This window comes from Ascaphus truei, chromosome 4 (assembly GCF_040206685.1).
Source record: "Ascaphus truei isolate aAscTru1 chromosome 4, aAscTru1.hap1, whole genome shotgun sequence".
NCBI classification, from domain to species: domain Eukaryota; kingdom Metazoa; phylum Chordata; class Amphibia; order Anura; family Ascaphidae; genus Ascaphus; species Ascaphus truei.
This window is the reverse complement of record NC_134486.1, coordinates 113,086,994-113,102,327: the sequence shown is the minus strand read 5'-3', so window position 1 is coordinate 113,102,327 and position 15,334 is coordinate 113,086,994. Positions and strand designations below refer to the sequence as shown.

General features: G+C 46.4%; 1 protein-coding gene across 3 annotated transcripts in view; it reads right to left on the bottom strand.

Annotated features, from left to right (window-relative positions):
• The window catches only part of NLRC4 (NLR family CARD domain containing 4), a 44,557-nt gene extending 37,601 nt beyond the window's left edge, over window positions 1-6,956 (bottom strand). The window contains exons 1-2 of one of the 3 annotated variants that reach the window (XM_075596472.1): window positions 6,870-6,947; window positions 416-519 (exon numbers count right to left, since the gene is read on the bottom strand). The gene's annotated coding sequence lies outside the window, so the exon portion shown is untranslated. Of the gene's footprint in view, window positions 1-415; window positions 520-6,869 lie in introns of all 3 variants that reach the window. The other 2 variants (XM_075596473.1, XM_075596474.1) reach the window with 2 other exon arrangements.
• Between the last annotated feature and the right edge of the window lie 8,378 nt (window positions 6,957-15,334).

Genomic DNA, 15,334 nt, shown 5'->3' with positions numbered 1-15,334 from the left:
TGTGACCACTTCTATAAAAGGCGAAGTTTTAGCAGTTTGCTGGTCTGGAGCATTCAGGTGTGTGTTAACACAATGCCAAGGAGGAAAGACATCAGCAATGATCTTAGAGAAGCAATCGTTGCTGCCCATCAATCTGGGGAGGGTTAAAACGCAATTTTCAAACAATTTAAAGTCCATCATTCTACAGTGAGAAAGATTAATCAAAAGTGGAAAACATTCAAGACAATTGCCAATCTTCCCAGGAGTGGACATCCCAGCAAATTCACCCCAAGGTCAGACCGTGCAATGCTCAGAGAAATTGCAAAATACCCAAGAGTTACATGGCAGACTCTACAGTCAAACACCCCCTTTGGCCAAAGCGTTATACGCCTGTAGCCACGTCCTGGGATGACCAGTATGCAGGTCCTAACACTACCTGTGAAAATTTTCATTAACCTCTGCAGTGGATGGAGAATGGTCTCAGTGGTCATGCTGTGAAGTGGTTCTGGGGTTAGAGCTTGCTAGGATTGTGTGTTCACCCTGTGAAAGTATTAACAAATATTAGAGAAGGGAACATTTGTGGAATACTGATCATAATAGTGTTTCACTTAAATTAATTCAGCCGCGGGTATTACGCATCAAAACTACTAAGCATTATTAACGCATCTTTAAGCCTAGACTAGTGAATACCAAATGCAGCACAGGTGAGCCTTTCAGGATCCTCTGGAGCAACAAAGATGAAAAAATATACCAACCCCAAACCATTCCCTCCCCCCCAAACAACAAAAAATACACCAGAGCAGATTGAATGCAGAAATCCCCCCAAAAAGCAAAAATTAAGTAATAACATTAACCATATAGTGCACTAATTTATTTAAAAGACGTTTGTTTTGTTTTGCTACGTTTTTACCAGTTTATAATTTCACTGGCGGCCTCTATTATTTTGATGTGATTGAAAGGTAGCAGTCATTTTAATTTTCCAGGGAAGTACATTTTGTTACTCAAAAAGAATAAACTGGACAGATGAATGTCAAGAAATGAGAAAAGGATTTCCATGCACAGATGTAGCAGACGCTATAACTGTGTTACTTAATGCGAGTTTTAATGCTATTGAAAAGAATAGTATCTCCTTAATGTTCACATGCGTTAACGTGTTGTTTTGTGTTATTCCACATACTGTAGGAGTCCTCCGTGTCATGAGACAGCTTACATAATGTTTCATTTTTGAATGAATGAACTACAAATGATGATAAATATATCCATTTCTAGCTTAGGACAAAACTCCGTTAGCGAGCGAAAGGCTAGGCGTAATGACGCGGTGAAATCACCCGGGAGGTACAGTTGTAGTTTGTGAGATGAAGATGGAGGGCTAGAATTGCCGCATGGCAACGGTTAGTACAGTTACTTATCCTAAGCTAGAAATGGATATATTTATCATTAATAAGACACCCCTTTGATTGCTATTGGGTTTTATATTAAAATGATAATTAACTGTGTATCTGTGTGCCTATTCTTTGTATTTACATTATTTATTTATTACATTGGGGAATCAGCCTGAGGGCCAATACTTATACTGAATTGCCTGATCACATTCGTTATTGAGTGCTGCTTCACAGAGACTACTATACTCAGATGACTAAACTGGCTAACCATCTCATTTTGGAGAGATTTTCAACCATTATACTTGTAGCCATGTGTAAAATTGGTGTACATATCTCTTTCTCATGCTGGCAGTAAACCTGGTAAGTATGCAGGATTGCCAGTAGTCATCATGGAGGTTTGCCCTCAACCCCGAGTGATGTGTAAGATAGTAGCAAAGGAAGTGACAGCCTGTCTGTGTCCCCTGTTAGTGACACAGAGAAGAGGTGGGTCTTTCTGGAAGCTCATATATTGCACAGCACTTCCTAAAGTCAGTTCAGTTCAGTTGGTGTTTTGACTCTGTTCAGGAGAGTCATGTGGAGGTCTGCAACAGTGTTGCAGTGTCTGATGCAAGAGCTGGGGGCTGTGCAGCTCTGAGCAGAGAGACAGAGAAGCTGGTGAATCTCCCTATGGGGAGAGGTGGAGAGCAACTCTATTAGAGGAGAAGGAACCTTCCTAATGGAGTGCAGCAAAGGAATGAGCGGCTAGACTGCTAGCTGTGAGGGGCAGCTAGCCCATACCACCAAGCAACAATAAAGATGCCCTGTTCAAAGACAACCCCACTGTGTGAGTGTGAAGTTACTCTCCAGCGGAAGGCACCACCAAGAAGGAGTTCCTCATCAGAACCATATCCTTGCGGACGCAGAGATCCTGATGAGGTGGAGGCGCTGCACTGGATATAGGTAGGACTCACGCACACTACCTCAGCTGCCTGTCTGGGTTGGCATTCCCCACACGACATCATGCGGGAGACTCATGAGTCCTGTTGCCAACAGGTGCACCACCAGACACAACCATGTAATGGGGACTGGTTAGACCACAGGGGCCAATGTGAGATTGGGTGGGTCAGGCCAGGTCAGAAAATCCGTTACATACTATTAAAGCAACAACACGTGAAATCTTATGTATTTCTTTTATAAATCTGTCCTGTAATATTAGATAATACTTACTGCATTTTAAAATGTTTAAAAGGAAGGAACTCTTACCCTAATGGATCTTATCCTTCTTCTCTCCTCAGGTAAAAACCATCTCTAAATCATCATTGAAGCCTTTGCTGTGTGTATATTATATAGTATATGCAAGTGATCCAATGCTAGGTAAAATCCATATTTGAATGCTGTTTTCTGTCTACCCCTAATCAAATTAAGTGTTGCCACCTAGGCAGGGAACACCCTGTGTAGAAAACCATTTGTTTGAATGTGCCTCAGATGTGCTAATTAAGCAGACAGAACCACACTGTCAGGTGACTTTTTAGGCCTATATAAACCCAGTCAGAACAGCTAGTCTGCTTGCAGCCCATATCCAAGTGGCCCATTATAAGTGGCATGACTATTGAACAACTGAAGTTTAAAAGGAAGTGAGGAATAAGTGAGGAAGAAGTGGACACCCCATCTGGCCCTGATTCCTGCATTTGAACTACGCTGCAAAGGAGGATATCATCTATACCAGACTGCATCATTACTGCTGTGATGCTGCCTTTACCATTTATATTTGCAGTGACTTCACTTCTTCTCAAATGATGCACTTCTTTTTACCAGCCTCAGTATGTCTCTAACTCCATTCATATATCTCCATCTCTCCTTCCTTCACCACTTCTCTCTTCACATGAACTCCTTTCTTACCTGCGTCCTCTGACACCACACAGCTATATCCCCTGCACTAAAAAACACTCTTACAAATCATCCTCACACATCCTCTTTCTATCCATGCTTCTCCTACTTGCTTCTGGGGATATCTCTCCCAATCCTGGTCCCTGTCTTATTCCTACATGCGCTCGTCCTCGCCTGCCAACTGTAACCTCTACTCCTTCTGGTGTCAACCCCTCCAACCTCATACCCATCCCCTGCCACCCTCCTCTCTCCCTTTCTCCTGTGCCCTTTGGAATGCTCGCTCCCTCTCTAACAAGTTCCTCTCTGTGCATGACTTCTTTCTCTCTCACTCCCTGCTTCTCTTTGCTATAACTGAGACCTGGCTCACTCAGTCTGACTCTGCTCTTGAAGCTGCCCTCTCCTACGGTGGCCTTTCCTTCTCCCACACTCCGCGCACTGATGGCAGGGGTGGAGGCGTGGGGCTCCTGCTCTCCTCTCTCTGTCGTTGCCGAACCCTTCCTATTCCTCCCTCTCTTGCTTTTCCCTCCTTTGAGGCTCACACTGTCCAGATTTTCTCTCCTCTCCCTGTTCATGTGGCGGTCATCTATCGCCCACCTACCTCTACTCATCCCCCTTCTGCCTTTCTCTCTCACTTGGAATCCTGGCTCTCTTTCTTCCTCTCCTCAGACTCCCCTGTTCTTCTCCTTGGGGACTTCAATTGCCACATTGATGACCCCTCTCTCCCTTGGGCTTCCCGCTTTCTTTCTCTAACCTCTTCTTTTAGCCTTCAACAGTGGACTGCAGCCAGCACCCACAAGTATGGCCACTACTTAGACCTGGTTTTCACTAAGAACTTCTCTCTCTCCGATTTCTCCATTACCCCTTTTCCTCTCTCTGACCATCATCTCATCTCATTCTCTCTATCTCGCTTCTCCCCTTCTCCACCTCCATCTACACCCCGGTTCTGCAGAAACCTGCGCTCTATTCACTTACCTGACTTTGAGTCCACTTTACGCTCCTCCCTCTCCTCTCTCAGCTCTGATACAGACCCCGACAACCTGGTCAGGAACTACAACTCTGTCTTGTCCTCCTCTCTTGATCTACATGCCCCACTTTCTCTCTGCCACACTCGCCCTTCTAACCCTAGACCCTGGCTAAATTCCCACACACGCATGCTGCGTTCCTCCACTCGTTCCTCTGAACGCCTCTGGAGGAAGTCTCACACTCTCGCAGACTTCCTTCACTACAAATTTATGCTATCCTGTTTCAACTCTGCCCTCTCGCAAGCTAAACAAGCCTACTTTTCTGCACTAATCAACATGCACAAGTCTAACCCACGCCGACTGTTCTCTGTCTTTGATACTCTACTCAAACCACCCTCAGCTGCCTCTCCTTCCTCCATCTCCGCTCAGGACTTTGCTGACTATTTTAAGGAAAAGGTGGACTCCATACGTCAGAACATCCCCTCTGTTTCTTCTTCCCATCCTACACCTCTTCCTAACTCTCCTCCTGCCTTCCTTGACTCTTTTTCCACTGTCTCAGAGGAGGATGTGTCGCTGTTGATCGCCACTTCTCCCTCTACCACTTGCCCTCTTGACCCCATTCCCTCCCATCTCCTAAAACCTTTGCTCCTACTATAATCCCTACGCTCACACACATTTTTAACTCCTCCCTCTGCTCTAGAACCTTTCCATCCTCCTTCAAACATGCAACAGTCATACCATTACTCAAAAACAGCAAGCGTGACCCTACCTGTCTTTCTAACTATCGACCTGTCTCCCTCCTGCCTTTTGCCTCTAAACTCCTTGAACGTCTTGTATTCTCTCGCTTGCTCCTTTTCTCAACACCTATTCTCTCCTAGACCCTCTACAATCTGGCTTCCGCACTGCTCACTCCACGGAAACAGCCCTCACTAAAATAACTGACGACCTCCATGCTGCCAAAGACAGAGGTCATTACACTCTGCTCATATTACTCGACCTCTCTGCAGCATTTGACACCGTGGACCACGCTCTTCTCCTTCACATTCTCCATACTCTTGGTATTCGGAACAAAGCTCTATCCTGGATATCATCCTACCTCTCCCATCGTACTTTCAGTGTCTCTTCTGCTAACACCTCCTCCTCCTCCTCTATTGATCTCTCTGTGGGGGTACCCCAGGGCTCTGTCCTGGGACCTCTTCTCTCTGTACACACTCTCTCTAGGTGACCTAATAACATCTTTTGGGTTTAAATATCACCTCTATGCTGACGACACACAAATATACTTTTCAACACCTGACCTTACACCTGCTATACAGACCAAAGTTTCTGAATGTCTCTCTGCTATATCATCCTGGATGGCCCTCCGTCGCCTTAAACTCAACATGGCTAAAACAGAGCTCCTCATACTTCCTCCCAAACCTGGCCCTACTACCTCCTTCCACATTACTGTTGGAACTACTATCATTCACCCAGTAGCCCAAGCACGCTGCCTAGGGGTCACACTCGACTCCTCTCTCACATTCGCCCCTCACATTCAAAACATTTCTAAAACTTGTCGCTTTTTCCTCCGCAATATAACAAAGATACGCCCTTTCCTCTGTTGCTCGACTGCTAAAACTCTGACTCAGGCCCTCATTCTCTCCCGTCTTGATTACTGTAACCTCCTGCTGTCCGGCCTTCCTGCCTCTCACCTGTCTCCCCTACAATCTATCCTAAATGCTGCTGCCAGAATCACTCTACTCTTTCCTAGATCTGTCTCAGCATCTCCCCTCCTGAAATCCCTCTCCTGGCTTCCAATCAAATCTCGCATCTCACACTCCATTCTTCTCCTCACTTTTAAAGCTTTACACTCTTCTGCCCCTCCTTACATCTCAGCCCTAATTTCTCGCTATACACCATCCCGACTCTTGCGTTCTGCTCAAGGATGTCTTCTTTCTACCCCCTTTTTATCTAAAGCCCTCTCCCGCCTTAAACCTTTTTCACTGACTGCCCCACACCTCTGGAATGCCCTTCCCCTCAGTACCCGACTAGCACCCTCTCTATCCACCTTCAAGACCCACCTTAAGACACACTTGCTTAAAGAAGCATACGAATAGCACTGTGAACATTCTGAACACATGATACATAAAGCTTGGCCCCCTGCAGACGCACTTACCAGAACTCCCTCCTACTGTCTCTGTACGTTCTCCCTACCTACCAATTAGATTGTAAGCTCCTCGGGGCAGGGACTCCTCTTCCTTAATGTTATGTTTGTCTAAAGCACTTATTCCCATGATCTGTTATTTATATTATCTGTTATTTATTCGATTACCACATGTATTACTACTGTGAAGTGCTATGTACATTAATGGCGCTCTATAAATAAAGACATACAATACATACAATACAATACAATTCGACTCTTAAAGTCATTTTCAATGCATTTTAAAGCATCCTTTAATTTCTATATCAGGTTTTAACTCACCTCCCAAGCAGTGCAAGATATTTACAACCCTTTCCTGTTTGTGTTAATTCATTGTCACGTTTCCCCTCCACCATCGACCTCTTACAGTGAATGTTGTGCTATTTAGAAAGGGTCTCTCTGTACATTCAAATACTGTTCTACATCAGACCTGCAAAGCTAGATCGTAATTAATGGGAAGTGTTTAGGAAGAAATATTCAATACAAATACTACTGTACCTGTAAGGAGCTTACATTGAAGCTGCTGCATAGCTCAAACTGAAAGAAAGCTTATATTTCTGCTCTGCTTCCTCTTCCTGCACAGCTCAAGTTACAAGTGTCTTGTGTTGAAATCGAAAGCCTAGCTGCTACCCAGGGATAAAGTACTCATTCCTGCTGGGTAATAAATACAGTGAGCAGACAAGTTGACAACTCTCAGGCAGCCCAGACAGAAAACCAATTAATTAACCCTCTGGGGGCATTCACATTCACTCAGTATTTAGAGAACAAAAGGTTTTTAGTGCAACTGCAGATCTAATGGTTATCAGTGTCATTTAAAAACAATAGTACTGTGCTAAAAATGAAATCGAACATAGGCACAAAGAATGTCCCCACAACTTTTAGACAGCCTCTTACATACATTTCAACTCACACTGATTTTGACTCAGTCGCATTGATTTCTAAGGGCTGTTCTATAAAGCATGCGGCCGCGTGTTCCTATGCGAACGCGCGTGTACGTGCCGTATGCTTTCCGTGTATATAGAGCTGGGAGCTGCAGGTAAGTGTATGTAACGGTGTTTCTGGACCCCTCCTGACCCACCCAATCTCAGATTGGCCCCTGTGGTCTAACCGGTCCCCATTACATGGATGTGTCATGTGGTGCACCTGTTGGCTACAGGACACCTGAGTCTCCCGCATGATGTTGGTATGGGGAATGTCAGCCAGACAGGTAGCTGAGGTAGTGTGCTAGAGTCCTGCCTACTGTTGGTGCAGCGCCTCCACCTCATCAGGATTCCTGCGTCCGCAGGGGAATGGTTCTGATGAGGACCTCCTCCGTGGTGCCTTCCTCTGCTGAGTAATTCCAGACTCACACATGAGGGTGTTGATGAATAGGGGCATCTTTATTGATGGTTCAGGCAACTGCACCTCGCAGCAGACAGCTCAGCCGCTCATTCTTTTACAGCACTCTCCTTCAGAAGAATCTGCCCTCCCAATGGAGTTGGATCCCTCTCCCCTCAGGGAGATCACCACCTGTGCCAGGTCCCTGGACGCAGTCTAGGCACTCTCTTTGTCCCTGTCAGCCTTACTGCTGCAGCCCTTGATTAAACTGCTTACTATAGAACACTCTCCAACCACACTTGAACTTGGAACTTGAACCACTAACTTTGGGCAGTTCTGTGCCTTATATAACTTAGGGGACAGCCACATCTCTGATGTCACTAACAATGGACTCAGAGCATGTTACCACTCCCCTTGAATACATATGACACCTCACCAAGGTGTGAGGGCAAACCTCCATGATTGATGCTGGCAATCCTGTATACTTACCAGGTTTTCTGCCTGCATGAGAAAGAACGGTATACCATTTTGAAACATGGCTACATTTATATGCGTGTATGTGCGTATATATGCATGTATGTGTGTGTATATGTTGTGTGAGTGCAAGTGTAAATGTAAGGGGAGTGTAATTAAGATATTTTTAAATTAAAAAAAAGTTTAATAATTTTTTTGTGTGTGCATTTATTTACCACCCCCCCTCCACACACACACACACACACATACACACACACACACACACACACATACATTTGAGCACGCAGGCAGCGGCGCGAAAATATGAATTTCTTCATCTTCGCCGTTGTCTGTCGGCTCCCCTCTCCCTGCCGTGCGTGCGCGCGGCACTTTTATAGAAAGGCTGTCTAACGTCAGCCAATTTAAAATCCGCGCGCGTGGCGTAGCACGCGCCTGGCACTATAGAACGTGCCTAAGAAGATTCTGATAACCAGGATTGACATCTTCTATTGAAGGACAACCCGCAGAAAATATATAAAAAAAAGAAATTCCCTTACTTGGTGCGGCGGCGCCTCCCGGCATACTGCTGCAACTCCTCCAACTGCAGTGAACATGGCTGCGCGGCGTTACGTAGTGCCCCGTTGTCATGGCAACATGGCGTCATTTGATGCCACGCAGCCATATTCACTGCAGTTAGAGGGGGAATTGCAGGAGAATGCCGGAGATGCTGCTGCCACCCGGAGATTGACAGGCTAAAGCCGTAGCCTTGAGGTAAGTGCCCGAAACCCGGAGTCTCTGGGTCAAACCCGGAGAGGTGGCAACCCCGCTGATAACAATCAGAACTTTTCCATTAACCGTTTCGCTGTCCCAAGATCACTACACCATGGGGACTGGCTCCCCGGAGGCCCCAAGACGTCATGTCCAACAGAGGGTTTTTTGCCACTTAGATTGCATCTTGCATTCCCTGTGAGGAAACAGAGGAGGATCTCATCTTCAGTTTCCTGCAAAATTTCCCCCACATGACCACACTGTGCCGGATGGGACTGGCACCCAGGTGCTGCAACCCATCAAAGGGTTAAAATGCCTTTTTTATGCCTACATCACATTAATATGGTGTATCTCTGTATCCTAAGATTCAAATCTCCATCGGATGAAGGGAAAGAGCAGCTCTCCACAGGACATGTACAAAACCAGAAATTTATTAAAGTGGAATCAACATTTCGGTCCTCAACTTGGACCTTTGTCAAGATGCTAATGTGCAACATCAACATCACTTTTATACATAGTAGAAGAACGTCCTCTCAATGAAGAGAGTAGTCAGCGGGCACTGCTTAGAAAAACCTATGAAGGCTGGACTGTGCAAAAAAATATGCCTTTATTGATTCATGGCAAATACAAATTTAAAAAGGGAGGAGTCCCCCCTCAGCGCTCTAACGCATTTCGCACGTGGGGCTTTGTCAAAGAGTGCTGTTACTCGTTATACACTACTCTGATATAGGAATCTAAACCGGATGTGACGTCACGCTAACCGCTCCGTCGTCCCGCCCCCCATTACCGAGTGGGGCGTGTACTACTATGCAGGAAAGCCGGCATCACACCCGGTTAGATCCAATACATACACACTATATACATTAATTACAGAAGAGAAACCTCACATAAACGAAAGAAAATGTGATGAAATGTACATACACATGTGTATATGGACAAACACAACACAAGAACTAAGTAACAAGTGTTTCTCTAACATCAACTAATTCATGATTAAATCATGACAGAAAAAGTGTGTGAGTTTAAAACTAAGAGTGAAATAATAATAATGATAATATGTAATGTTAAAAACAAGTAAATGCTGAAGGGTCAAAATAGTTTTACAAAAAACATATCTATATATAAAAAAATGTATAAAAAATAAAAATAAGAAAAATGAAAAAATGAAAAAAATTAAAAAATAAGAAAAATGAAAATATATAGCAAAACAAAAGTGTGTACATATATATGAAACACATATATTTTCAAGGGTATATATACACACATACACATAAAATGTGGACTAAACAAATATTATCAATATAATACAATAAAAAATATATAATAACATAATAATAATAATAATCTCTTTCTCTCTCTATATATATATATATATACAGTAGAAAAGAGAGAGGAGAGAGCGCACGCCCCATAGTATAAAACCGTATATTTAATGATGCGCATGAACAGGCCGGTTCGAGCGTCCAACACTACAGAGGCCATCCAGCAAGGAGACATTCTCTGGGATTTCTGGAACGTTTTGCTGATTTATATCCACACACCCTGGACATCTTGACGGATCACGGTTCCTTCATCTCTGAGAGACTGATGGACTTTTGAATCAAGCACAGATACCGGATGGTGGTGATATGATCACGAAATATACCGGATGGTGGTGATATGATCACGAAATGCTTTTAATTCTTGTACCCTTGTGAGTGTATTTCTTCCCCCTCCCTCCCCTTTCCCATCATTAAATATACGGTTTTATACTATGGGGCGTGCGCTCTCTCCTCTCTCTTTTCTGCAGATTTCATACGGATGTGGTTAATCCCCTTGAGAGCAGCCGGTGACCCCTTCTACCAGCATCACTAATATTGTTGGACATTTTCCCAAGGACTGGTTTTCACTTTATATCTCTTTTTGTATATCACTGTTTGATGTTATTAATAGGTTTTTATTCACATTAATAATTGATTTATTTACAGGCACTTATATATTTATATTATGTGGGTATATTTTTAGTATTAACTATATACATTCACCATATTCAATACCTTTTTAAGGCGCTGCTTTATTGTTTTTTCTTTTGTCTATATATATATATATATGTATATATATATTTGTATATACACACACACACAACATGGATCCAAATATTATTGCATTAATAATTCAAACATCAATGATTGTCATAAATAGTCTTTGAAGACATATATGGATGTATATGAACAATCGCTTATAGAATTTTAAATAGATAGTAATAAGCAAAATGAAACATCACCCAAACATTAAGAAGCAATAAAGGATAGGTATCAAAAGACGCATCAAAAAGAATCAAGGAGATTATCTAGAGTAAGAAGAAGAACATTTCAAAGAGCAATATAACCATAGAGAAGATATATTGATAATCAGTCAAAATGTTGAAAATAGATATCTCATCATGGTCACCTGTGGATGAGGAGAAAATACTATTGGAGAAAATGTTTTATCTCCCAATCGACATTCATGCCGTTGGGGCTCAGACTGTCCATTGAAAAAATCCAAAACATTTATTTTTGGTTAAGAATGTTTTGGCGATCACCTCGTCTAATTGGAGGTGGTACATATTCAGTTCCACTGAATGTGAGTAGATTTAATTTACCACTCAGACACTCAGTGAAATGTCTCGCCACTGGAAACCTTAGGTCTTTGTTTTTTATGGACCTAATGTGTTACATTATGCGTGTTTTCAATGGACGTATAGTCCTTCCAATGTAATTTTTTCCGCATCCACAGGTTAGCATATACACAACAAATTTTGTATTACATGTTATAAAACTTTTCAGCTTAATTTTATCCTTAGTTCTTTTAGTACGTATAGTTTTTATAGATTTTGCATATGTACATATTTTGCAGTGACCACACTTGTGGAAACCTAATGGTGCCACAAAACCTCTTGTTTTAGTTAAAGGTGAAACAAAAGGACTAGGTGACACAAAATTTGATATTGTCCTTGCTTTTTTAAAAACAAACCTAGGCAAAGTTTGAATTGATGGTTTTAACTTAGTATCAAGATGCAAGACATTCCAGTGTTTGGAAACAATGTTACGGATCACATTAGCTTTTCGACTGAATTGTGTAATGAAACACAATGGAACATTGTGTTCTTTTTTCTTCATTTTGGTGTTGCTCTGCATGTCCAAAAGATTATCACGTGGGGTGTGTACTGCTTGTTCAAATGCCCTCTGTATATCCACCTCCTTGTATCCCCTATGAATGAATCTTGAGGCTAATTCTTTAGATTGTAATAAGAAATTGTCCATGTTTGAACATATACCTTTTAGCCTCAGAAACCGTGCTTTCGGGATGCCTTTAAGTAAAGATTTTGGGTGTCCACTATTTGCTCTTAGAAATGCATTTCTAGAGTTAGGCTTCCTGAATAGATCAGATTGTATATGTAAATCCTGATCAATATACAATTTTAAATCAAGATATTCAATTGTATGTGAATTGAAAGAAAATGTAAACTGTAAATTTAATTGATTATTGTTAAGATGGTGCACATCGTGTGATCCATTAAAGCTCTCACTTTTTTATTGAATACCCTCTGTGGATCCTTATTTTTCGCTGTGATAGTGCTCCGTCTCTCCTCTTTCACCTGTTGTTCTACCACAGCAGACAGCACATCACAAGACCTTCAAAGGATTGAACAGGATTCCTAAAAGTGAGTTCCTTTCTCCTATTTTCTGGACTTATGAATGTATTTAAGTAGGGGGAGATTATTGATGTGCCAGCCTTGGCTTTGTGTGCTTTACCTGCAGGAGACACTAGGCACCACTTTCCCTGCTAATATATATATATATGTGTGGCTATTCTGAACACATCTTATACTATATTAGTGAAAGCACTGTATGCCTGTCTGCATGGCCTGTGTCCCTAGGGGAAATCTCATTGGTCCCTTGGCCCGCCCGCCCCCGCACACCTCTCATTGGCCTGAGGCGGAGTGACGGGCCAAAGGACAAGGACACACACACACACACACACTCTCTCTCTTCCCCCTCGGCCACACATACACTCTCTCTGTCCTCTCTCCCCCCCCATCACACTCACCTCCCTCCCCGGAGCTCCACTCACCTCCCTCCCCTGAGCTCCACTTACCTCCCTCCCGCTCCACTCACCTCCCTCCCGCTCCACTCCCGCTCCACTCCCGCTCCACTCACCTCCCTCCCGCTCCACTCCTGCTCCACTCACCTCCCTCCCCAGAGCTCCACTCACCTCCCTCCCCGGAGCTCCACTTACCTCCCTCCCGCTCCACTCACCTCCATCCCGCTCACCTCCCTCCTGCTCCACTCACCTCCCTCTCCACTCACCTCCCTCCCGCTCCACTCACCTCCCTCCCGCTCCACTCACCTCCCTCCCGCTCCACTCCCTCCTGCTCCACTCACCTCCTTCCCACTCCACTCCTGCTCCACTCCCGCTCCACTCACCTCCCTCCCTCGCGGGGGGACACGTGGCCACCTAAGATGGCGGTGCCCGGAACGACCCCCTTCCTCCCTCGCGGACTAACTAAGACCGCTCCACTCCCTCCTGCTCACCTCCCTCCCGCTCCACTCACCTCCTGCTCCACTCCCTCCCGCTCCACTCACCTCCCTCCCGCTCCACTCACCTCCTGCTCCACTCCCTCCCGCTCCACTCACCTCCCTCCCGCTCCACTCACCTCCCTCCCCGGAGCTCCACTTACCTCCCTCCCGCTCCACTCACCTCCCTCCCGCTTCACTCCCTCCTGCTCCACTCACCTCCCTCCCGCTCCACTCACCTCCCTCCCGCTCCACTCACCTCCCTCCCGCTCCACTCCCTCCTGCTCCACTCACCTCCCTCCCGCTCCACTCACCTCCCTCCCCGGAGCTCCACTTACCTCCCTCCCGCTCCACTCACCTCCCTCCTGCTCCACTCCCTCCCGCTCCACTCACCTCCCTCCCGCTCCACTCACCTCCCTCCCGCTCCACTCCCTCCCGCTCCACTCACCTCCCTCCCGCTCCACTCCCTCCCGCTCCACTCACCTCCCTCCCGCTCCACTCACCTCCCCTCCCTCCCGCTCCACTCACCTCCCGCTCCACTCCCTCCCGCTCCACTCCCTCCCGCTCCACTCACCTCCCTCCCGCTCCACTCCCACTCCACTCACCTCCCTCCCCGGCGGGGGGACACGTGCCACCTGAGATGGCGGCGCCCGGAACGACCCCCTTCCTCCCTCGCAGACTAAGACCACTCCACTCCCTCCCGCTCACCTCCCTCCCGCTCCACTCTCCTCCCTCCCGCTCCACTCACCTCCCTCCCGCTCCACTCACCTCCCTCCCCGGCTGGGGGACACGCAGCCACCTAAGATGGCGGTGCCCGGAAGGACCCCCTTCCTCCCTCGCTGACTAACTAAGATGGCGGCGCCCGGAAGGAGAGGTGACGTGTGTGTGTGTGTGTGTCACTGTGTGTGTGTGTCACTGTGTGTGTGTGTCACTGTGTGTGTGTCACTGTGTGTGTGTGTGTCTCACTGTGTGTGTGTGTGACACTGTGTGTGTGTCTCACTGTTTGTGGGACACTGTGTGTGTGTGTCACATGGGGGCGGGGCAGGAGCAGAGAGAGAGGGGGGAGCGGAGAAACATACAGGGGGAGTGGAGAGGAGAGACCCGAAAATTTTAAGCAACCCACCCCCCTCCTGTCCACTGTCCCCCCCCTCCTGTCCACTGTCCCCCCCCTCCTGTCCACTGTCCCCCCCCCCCACCTGTCCACTGCCCCCCCCCCCTCCTGTCCACTGTCCCCCCCCCCTCCTGTCCACTGCCCCCCCCCCTCTGTCCACTGCCCCCCCTCCTATCCACTGCCCCCCTCCTGTCCACTGCCCCCCAGTCCACAAACCCCCCCTCCTGTCCACTGTCCCCCCCCTCTGTCCACTGTCCCCCCCTGTCCACTGTCCCCCCCCTCCTGTAAACTCTCCCCCCGCTCCTGTCCACTCTCCCCCACCCTCCCGTCTGCTCTCCCCCACCCTCCCGTCCGCTCTCCCCCCACCCTCCCGTCCGCTCTCCCCCCACCCTCCCGTCCGCTCTCCCCCCACCCTCCCGTCCGCTCTCCCCCCACCCTCCCTTCCGCTCTCCCCCCACCCTCCCGACTGCTCTCCCCCCACCCTCCCGTCCGCTCTCCCCCCTCCCCATCTTTCCCTCCCCCCTCCTCCTAGCGGGAAATTTAACTCACGGGCAACGCCGGGTCTCTCAGCTAGTGATACATAAAGCTTGGCCCCCTGCAGATGCACTTACCAGAACTCCCTCCTACTGTCTCTGTACGTTCTCCCTACCTACCAATTAGTCTGTAAGCTCCTCGGAGCAGGGACTCCTCTTCCTTAATGTCTAAAGCACTTATTCCCATGATCTGTTATTTATATTATCTGTTATTTATTTGATTACCACATGTATTACTGCTGT